Source organism: Canis lupus, chromosome 38 (assembly GCF_048164855.1).
Source record: "Canis lupus baileyi chromosome 38, mCanLup2.hap1, whole genome shotgun sequence".
NCBI lineage: Eukaryota > Metazoa > Chordata > Mammalia > Carnivora > Canidae > Canis > Canis lupus.
In genome coordinates, this window is record NC_132875.1 from 21,714,194 (window position 1) to 21,724,115 (window position 9,922).

Below are 9,922 nucleotides of genomic sequence, written 5' to 3' on the forward strand. Positions count from 1 at the left end.
GGGAGTTGGAGTCAGAGAGGGAGACACAGAGGGCGCTGGGACTTGAGAGACTCCCTCTTTTTTGCCTCATCAAAGACTTTTCATGCCTTCCTTGGGATATGTCAGCAATAGGCTCCTTTTCGCACCCCACAACCCCCATGCCCCCAATTCCTTACCTCCCTCCCATGCCCAGGCCCGTGGCTGTGAGCTATTCCTTGGAGCTTATGCTTAATGGAAAGTGGTAGAAACACAGTGTGGGGATTATTTGAGCCTTTTTGCTACTCCCCCTAAGATTCACATTCCTTCCCTCACCCTCCCTTTTTTGGCCAACTCAGAACTTATTCAGCCTTTGTTAGAGAGTGAGCTGAAGAACAAAAATAATCCTTCACATTCATGCAGAGCTGGACAAAGTGCTTTCCTACACCTTATTTCATAAAAGCCCCATGAAGAAAGTACTATTACCCCTTCTTACAGGGGAGAAATTGGTTCTCAGAGAGGTTATACACCTAGCTGGGAGCAGATTCAAACCATGTCACCTGGCCCCAAATGCACCATCATTCCATGGTCCTAAATTAATAATGGAATCTACTTCCCATCCATTATCTTACTTAATCCTCACAATAGCTCCAAGGGGTTATTGCTCCTGTTTTATAGATTAGGCAACTAAAATTCAGAAATTAAGTAATTTGCCCAAGGTCATGCAGGTGTTGGGAGCAAAGTCTCCCTGAGTTCAAAGCCTGTGCTAACAGTACTGAAGAGGAAGGAAACAGACTCAGAGAAGTCATTGGCCCAAGATCACAAAGCTCTCAAGGGGCAGCCCCAAAATGTAAATGTCAGTCAAAAATCCCCAAGTCCAGTGCTTTTTCAGTTGTACCACACTGCCCACCCCAAGAACCTGTGCTGTGTAGCTTATTCATTCCGATCCAAGGAGATCCCAAGGACAAAGGCTGTTGTACCGTTGGCTTTGGTTCTTAGCTCAAGCTCTCTCTGTTCCCCTGGCTGACCTCTCTCTAGTCACACCTCTCCCTCTGTCTGCCAGCATTCCTTATCACACCAACCCCAGCTTCTGGGTTCAGAGTTTGGGGACAGCTGGGTCTCTAATAAACCATGGGATAACTTGGGGAAGAATGAGCAGGGGACCTTGTCCCTATTGGGTCTCACCACTCTCTTGTACTGGCAGACAAGATAGTCTTTCCAGCCTCTGGAGTGGGAAGGAAGGCCCTTGAGAGGGAACTGCTCCAAATCTCAGTTCCAAGAACACAGACCTTTCAATCCTGTGGCCCCTAAATGCTTCTGGAAAGAATGGTCAAAAGTGCTGACCAGACCAGGACAACATGAGCCCTGGGACTCTGGGCAGAAAGGGGCAATAAATCTGGAACTTCCCTCCACCCCCACCTACATCAATCTACCACTCCCCAAATCTACCTTGAAAGAGCTCTGGCAATAATCACAAGTATGCCCTATATCCCCATTGAGGACTTCGCTCAAGCTTCTTACTCACACCTTGCTCCCTGAAGACAAAGTAGTCATAAGCAAAGAGGCTGGGAAAGGAGTAAAGTCTAGCTGGAGTCCCTTGATGCTGAACCCAGGTTGCTAAAAACTTGGCCATTTTAGGTCCAATATCCTTCTCCCCGAGAGGAGATAACATAGAGACCCAAAGGTCCTACTGAAGAGCTGGACTCTTCATTTTTTTTTTCTTTGAATATTGAAATCTAAATAATTCTATAAAAATGAAACTATTTGCAGTTTTACTGTTCAGCGTCCATGTAGCTTGTCAATAAAAAGGTATCACACTTCATGTATATTACATTTAGACCTACAAATATAAAAATGTAATATAAAGTGTTTAATACCAAAAAATATCCCTCAGCCACCATGTGCAATGTTGTAAATACTACACTAGCTCATGATTACCTCCAGAACCAGAAATTGGAACTCAAAGAGGAGCGAGAAAATGGACACTCAGCACTACTGAGAAATAACATTTCATGCAGGAATCTATTGCAGTCATGGTATCTGAGAGGAAAGGTTTGACAATTTTCTTTTCTCTTAGCTAAGCACTTTGACAGCTCAGTTCCTCCTTGTACTCCAAAGCCATGTGTGTCTCCAAAGTTTACAGTGACAAAACCTACAAATCTTCAGAGCATCACATTTAATTTTTTTTTTCTTAAGACATAGGATGAGCTATGTAGAGAAGGATTTATCTGCAGCCTGAACTGTGTTAGTCTCAGGAATATGTGTGTAGGGTGACAGATTGCTCTGTGCCAACACTGAATCCTAAATGACAGAAACATCCTTATTGTTATTTTTTTTTAATGTATGTATTTGAGAGAGAGCACGAGTGGGATGGGGTAGACAGAGAGGGAGATAGAATCTCAAGCAGACTCCATGCAGAGCATGGAGCCCAAAGCAGGGCTCCATCTCACCACCTGAGATCACCACCTGAGCCAAAACTAAGAGTCTCATTCAACCAACTATGCCACCCAGGCACCCCAGGTTGTTTTTTTGTTTTGTTTTGTTTAACTTTATTTTTGAGTAATCTCTACACCCAACATGGGGCTTAAACTCAAAACGCCAAGATCAAGAGTAGCATGCTCTGTCAGCTGAGCCAGTCAGGAGCCCCCGACCCCTAGGTTTTTAATAGATTTCATTATTTTGTTGTTTCCTCAAAAAGTGAAATGTAGAGTCACCATATGACCCAGAAATTCCACTCTTACATACCCAAAAGAACTGAAAAGGAGTACTCAAATAAAAGTTTGTACAAAATAGGTTATAGCATCACTGTTCATAATACTCAAAAGGTAGGAACAACCCAGATGTCCATTAACAAATGAATGGATCGACAAAATATGTTATATCCATACTATGAACTATTTTTCAGCAATAAAAAGGAATAAAATACTGACACATGCTATGACATGGATGAACCTTGTAAACATTATGCTAAATGAAAGGAGCCAGACACAAAAGGTCACCTATGGCGTGGTGAAATGTATTTTATATGAAATGTCCACATATAAATATATAAAATATGAAATATATATATAAAATAAATATATAAATATATATTTATATATATTTTATATAAATATATATATATTTCATATATAAAAATATATGAAATGTCCACAATAGAGAAATCCATAGAGACAGCAGACTAGTAGAGCTGGGAGAGGGAAGTAAATACTTAATGAGTAAAAGGTTTCCTTTTAGGGTGCTGAAAATGTCTTGGAGCTAAAGAAAGCTGATGGTTGCACAGCACTGTGAGTGTACTAAATAAATGCCAATGGATTGTATGGTTTAAAATGGTTCATTTTTGGGATCCCTGGGTGGCTCAGTGGTTTAGCACCTGCCTTTGGCTCAGGGAGTGATCCTGGAGACCCGGGATCGAGTCTCGCCTTGGGCTCCCTGCATGGAGCCTGCTTCTTCCTTTGCCTATGTCTCTGCCTCTCTCTCTGTCTCTCATGAATAAATAAATAAAAACTTTTTTAAAAATTAAAAAAATAAAAATAAAATGGTTCATTTTTTTAATGTGGATTTTACCTCAATAAAAAAAAATTTTTTTGAAGTATTTAAGAGGTGGAGTCAACGGATGGCACTTGGTGATTGGTGGATACTGGGGAGGTAGGGTACAGGAAAGCATCAAGAATGACTTCCAGGTGGCTGACATGAGCAAATGGGAGGTGACTTCATTTACTGAGACAGGGGAAACTGAAGAAGGAGCAGATCTCTAGGAGATGACAAGCTCCATTTTGGATATGAGGAGCTGGAAGTGCTGAGACATCCAAGCCTGGAGCTCAGAAGAAAAGTCTAAGACCAGGATATTTAGGATTCATCAACCTGTCACTATAAATTGACACTACGAGAGTGGATGAGATTCACTATCTGAGGGTCTGATTGAGGAAGGAGAACTCAATTTGTAAGTTTAAATTAAAACGTCAAAAGACGGGGTAGCCCTGGTGGCTCAGCGGGTTTAGCGCCACCTTCAGCCCAGGGCCTGATCCTGGAGTCCTGGGACTGAGTCCCAAATCGGGCTCCCACAATCCAGGATCCCACAATCTGGGATCGAGTCCCCACATCGGGCTCCTTGCAAGAGGCCTGCTTCTCCCTCTGCCTGTGTCTCTCATGGATAAATAAATAAATTAAAAATTTTAAAACGTCTTTTAAAAAATTAGAACATGTCTGCAAATAGCACAGAAATTTTAAAATATAAGGCATTAAAAATTAGTCTAAATTTAAAAATATAAAGTATCTATGCTCAAGGACCTTGCTATCTACTTGGAAAAACAAAACCAGCACATCAAACAAAAAGTCCATGTAAAATAAGTGTTAAGCTGTGTAACCGATATCATCAGAAAGTACCACGTTGTCTTTTCCCGCTGTTCTCCCCAACATGCGACCAGCTATGTATTTAAAAACCTGTGACCGGGGGATCCCTGGATGGCTCAGTGGTTGGGCATCTGCCTTTGGCCCAGGGTGTGGTCCTAGAGACCTGGGATCGAGTCCCACATCAGGCTCCCTGCATGAAGCTTGCTTCTCCCTCTGCCTCTCTCTTTCTGTGTCTCTCATGAATAACTAAAGAAAATCTTTAAAAATAAATAAATAAAAAATAAAAACCTGTGACGGGATGCCTGGGTGGCTCGGCGGCGGTTGAGTCTGCCTTCAGCCTGGGTAGTGATCCCGGGATCCTGCCCGCAGGGGGGCTGCTTCTTCCTCTGCCTGTGTTGTGTCTCCGCCTCTCCATGTCTCTCACGAATAAATAAGTAAAATCTTTTTAAAAAATAAAAACCTGCTGTTCCCCCAAAATGCCACATTCTCCCTGGCCTGCCTGCCACTCCGCTGTTTTCCTCCAACTAGAATGCTTTTCTCTGTTCTGGATTCCTTTGGGCATTCACTTAGGAGTGGAATTTCTGGGGATGTGGTAACTCTATGCTTAACTTTTTGATGAAACAACGAACTGTTTCTACAGCGGTTGCACCCTTTTCCATTCTTACCAGCAAATGTGCAAGGGTTTCGATTTCTCCACGTCCTCGCAAACCTAGGCTTATTTTCTGGGGTTTGCCTTTTTTTTTTTTTTTTTTTTTTTTTAATGGCCAACCTAGTGAGTGTGACGTGGTGTTGCATTGTGATTTTCATTTTCATTTCCCTAATGACTAACCTACATAGCTTTTAAATATACCTACCTTTCTCCAATCCACGGACTTGTTTTTCACCTATTGTGTTGCAACAGCCTACTTCATAGGATAATCATTATGATTAAATGAGTTAATAAATCTACACAGGAAGATTCAACGGAAGCATCTTCATGTCTTTGAAGACTTCCAGACCCTTCCCAGACAAAGTTCAGCGTTTCCTCCTATGACAAATGTACATTTTTGTTAAAGCTTCCCAGGAGGTTCTAATATGCAGCTGCAGTTGAAAACCACCCGGCTGGGGCATCGTTCCCCAAACTGGTCAGATCATGGGAATCATCTGGGGCACCAATTAAAAGGGTGGATTTCCTGGCCTGGCACCAGATTCCGGAAACAGAATTTCTAGAAGAGAGGCCTGGAAATCCATATTGTAAAAGAAGTGCCCACAGGTGATTCCTATGACCAGGCCCATTTAGGAAACCCTGGGCTATTGGATAATCAAAGAGCAGTAAACACGAAGGGCAGTTGATTTGCAGATTAGTATCCTCTTGAATCCTGGCTCTGGAAAGATAAAGATTATCCATATCTGGCTGATGACCTACTGTAGGGATGCTGCCCTGAGACTAGCTCCCCACTGGCATCCACGGTGCTGAAGACTGTCCATCTTTAACCCTTCACAATTAGGAGTGCCCTCACAGGCTAAAAAGGCTAGACTTGAGTATGTGTCCCAAAGAGAGCCTGACCTGCCCCTTCCATATGCCTAGTCCTTGATGGTGCCTCTTCCTTTTTGGTGGAATCATAATATTCCTAATGTGCAGGAAGTGTTCCAATTGCTATGTTATCACTAATCCTCACAGCATCTCTGAAAAAGAGAGTAGTGTCTCCATTTTCTAGATATGCCTCAGAGACATAAAGCTTATCCCAGATCACATGCCTAATATGGCTGAACATGAATTCAAACCCATGTGATTACAAAACTGGGGCACATGCCACTCTGCAACACTTCCTCTCAAAGATTACTACTGTATCCCCAGTTACGGTTCACCAGGCGGTTTTGCTTGCCGCTGGGGCTTCCCAGTGATACCCAGTGATTTCAGAACTGAAGCTTTGAAATAGTTGGAATCTTCCTGCCCAGAGGAATCCAGAGAGGTATCCAGGGGACTTCGGAAAAGGGGAGCTCAGTTATAGAGAAGCAAAGGCAGTGGTAAGAGCAGCTAGCCCTGAGCACAGATGGCCACACTTCCCTATCCACAACCCCCCCCCCATCACTACATCCTCCTAGAACTGAATGAAGCCGGAAGGGGATATCACCTCAGCTCTGGGCAGCAGGAAAGAAGTTGACCTCTGGAAGAGAGATAGCAGGGGAGGGGTTATGGTGAGGGGAAAAATGGGAGGGGGCACACCTTCCCCAGCAGAAACAAAAGATAGAAAAGTTTCCAGCCATGTCCGGCTAGTCTTGTGACTCTACCATGCTGGTTAGAGGATCCAGGATGTACAGGGCTCTGGAATTTTATGATGTTTCAGGATAAGTATCCAGGTAGTCCATGGAGAAGCCATTGGTAGACTTCAGCTGTCCCTGAAGGAAGGCCTTAGGAAGACCTGAGGGTCTTGGAACATGGAATACCTAAGGATTGAGGCTAAATGAACCCCATATTAGGAAAATTCCCAAACAAGGCTGAAGCAATCTGCCCCACAGAGATGTTTCCCTCACAGGCTCCTCCACAGTACTCTGTCAGTGAACAACACCTCCTCCTTCCCCCCAGATCCTTCCCCCACCACCAAAAATCTCATACTCTAAGTGAAAATAACTGTGGTTGCTCTACGAACACCATTTCATGACACACCATCTAGCTCCTCTCCAGCCAGTCTTCTAACCCAAAATCATTCTATGTAGAAAATTCTGAGGCCACCACTAGCCTCATTGTCTTCTAGGAACCTAAGAAAGGGGTGCTGCAAGTGTGTTAGGGTGTTCCAAGGGAGAAATCCTCCTCCTATAGGGACTTCTGACCTGACCTGGTGCCTGCTGTGGCTAAGGGAAGAAAGGAGAGGACACTGGGGAGAAACACAGTGACAGAAGTGCTAGAGACAGCAACAGGCCTGGGGGAAAGACTTCCTGGAGAAGGGACTGGCGGTGATGTAATCATCTTCCATCTTCAGGATGGACATTATAAGCCATGAGGAAGTCAAGGCCAGATCTGAAAAAAAGAGTTCCCCTTGGAGAGGTGGGAATGAGACTTGGCAGCCAAAGTCCCAAGGCAGCTCCTTCAGAGAGGGAAAAGTATGTCAAAGTATAGGAGCACCTCTCGGCTAACAAGCTCTAGAAGTGGACATGTCTCGAGGCAGTAAGAGGCCCATGTGAACTTCGGGGGTTCTTGCCTGCTGTGATGCTCACCATCTTCCTGAGTGTCTCTGAGCATGCACCCCCCAACTGAGTCCCTCCTTCTGAAGCATCTGGCTGGCTTGCTACCTGCTGGTAGTTCCTGTCTTTTCATCTATGACCTCTGCTCCCTACATCCGTGGTTCTTTCTTCACAGATTGTAGCTATTTCTGCTCTTTGGGTAGGGAAGGCCTGGGTGTCTTCCCCTTCCCAAGGTCACATCTGGCTGGGATGGAAGGAAATCTGCTCCCTCCAGCCCCTTTCCATGTCTGACCCTAGGGATCAGTACAATGCAGGGCAAACTACCTGGATGAGTCTTAATTATCTCATCCATTATTCATTCAAATTCTGAGTCCTACTAAGGCCCAGGAACTGAGAATTCACTAGTGAACGAATGGACATAGAGCTCACAGTCTTGTCCCAGCAGCCCTGGGGCTTCAGAAGACCCCAAAACCAAAGCCTTCTGTATTTACATACTCATAGAAATACTTGCAATACCTAAAACCAACAAAGGACTCATATTTGAAATATTTAAAGAACTACAAAGCAGTAAGACAGAAAGCCAAATACAAAATGGACCCCCCCAAAATGGACAAAATACTTGAACAGATATCCAAATGACAAAAGATATGAAAGGGTGCTTAACCTCATTGGTTATCAGGGAAATTAAAATTTGAACCACAATGAGATGCCACTACACATGACCAGAATGGCTAAAATTTTTAAATCTTTTTAGACTGACAACACAAAGCGATGATGAAAATCTGAAGCAACTGGAACTCTAACACACTGCTGGCAGGTATATAACTAACATGAGCACTTCAAAAAAGTATTTAGGAGCATTTGCTACCACTAAACATATGATTACTCTATGGCCTAGTAATTCTGTTCCTAGGTTTATAACCAACAGAAATATGAACATGAGTGTACCAAAGGACACAAACAAAATTGTTATAGCAGCATTATTCTTAATAACCACAAACTGCGAACAACTCAAATGTCCACCAGTGGAATAACAGATGGGCATCTGAGTGGCTCAGTCGGTTGAACATCTGACTACTGATCTCAGCTCAGGTCTTGAACTGAGGGTCATGAGTTCAAGCCCTGCGTTGGGTTCCATGAGCATGGAGCCTACTTAAAAAGAACAAAAAAAAAAGCACAGAATAACAGATAAACAAATTATAGTATGTTCATTTAATACCATACAGTAAAGCAATGAAAATGAGCCGCTGCTACCACGTGTGCGTGAATTTCACAAACACAATATTGAGGGAGAAAAACCAGATGCAAAATGATACCTAATGATACCTACACAAGTGGTTTCAAAACCAGGCAAAACTATTCTGTGGTGTTAGAGGTTACCTTTGGTAAGGAGAGTGGGGTAGTGGCTGGGAGGGAAAATGGGGAGGGCTTCTGAGATGCCAGTTAGGACTTAATTCTTGATTTGGGTGTCAGTTATATGGGTATGTTCACTGCGTCATAAATTGTTGACCTGTACACTTAGGCTTTGTGCGTTTTCACACATGTATGGTATACTTTGATTAAAAACAACAACCAAGCCCACAGGAGAGGCGAACTGTTTTCAGGTGGCTAAAAAACGGAAGGTGGAGAGGGAATATGGGGAGGTCAAGATTTCATACACAGCTGGCTGAGCTGTGGCACGATTTAAAGCAGCAGGGAAGACTGTTGCATGGAGCAGGACAGGAATTGTCTCCGGCCGTTGACTGAAAAGTCTCCAGACACACCACCCTTAACTTCCCACCTAATCCTACACCCCCTATTCAATAAAGGATCCTTCTGGATGGAGCCCACTGTTTCCTAGTCTAGCAGCTACCACTGTCTCCAGGCAAAGAGACCCAGTATTTAAAGCCAAATTGGGATTCTAAGACACTGACATTTCCTCTAAGACTGCAGGCCCTTGATGCAAATGTCCCAGCCCCTAAACCAGAATCATCCTAAGTACTAGAGTGGGAAGTTCCGGTGGCCAGGCTGCACGTTTGTCACCCCCTGTCCAAAGGAACTGCCTGCTCAGGTTGCTGTGTGTGTTCGCGTGTGTCGGAAAGCGCAAAGGGCAGCCACACAGCTTCAACCCCAAGGCTGTGTTCTCCACTCTCCGGGGACATCTCTACTCCAAAGCCCCATCCAGGGGTCTGGAGTCACGCTCCAAGCTACAACGGCCCCTGAGCCACTTTCCCAGTGGGAAAGGGCAGGAAGGAACCACTGGTCACAGGTTCCACTGGCAAGAGGGGAAAACTTGGGGGTGGGTGGCAGTTCCTTTCTGGGGCGAGGTCACACCCCCTGCACAAAAACATCCCAGAGAGCGCTGGTCCTGAGTTGGCGTTGGAGGTGGAGATACCCCAGGGAGGAAGTGGCAGAGGGCGAGATGGGAACACCCCTCTGCGATCCCACAAGGTGCGTCAGGGAAAGTTTCGTT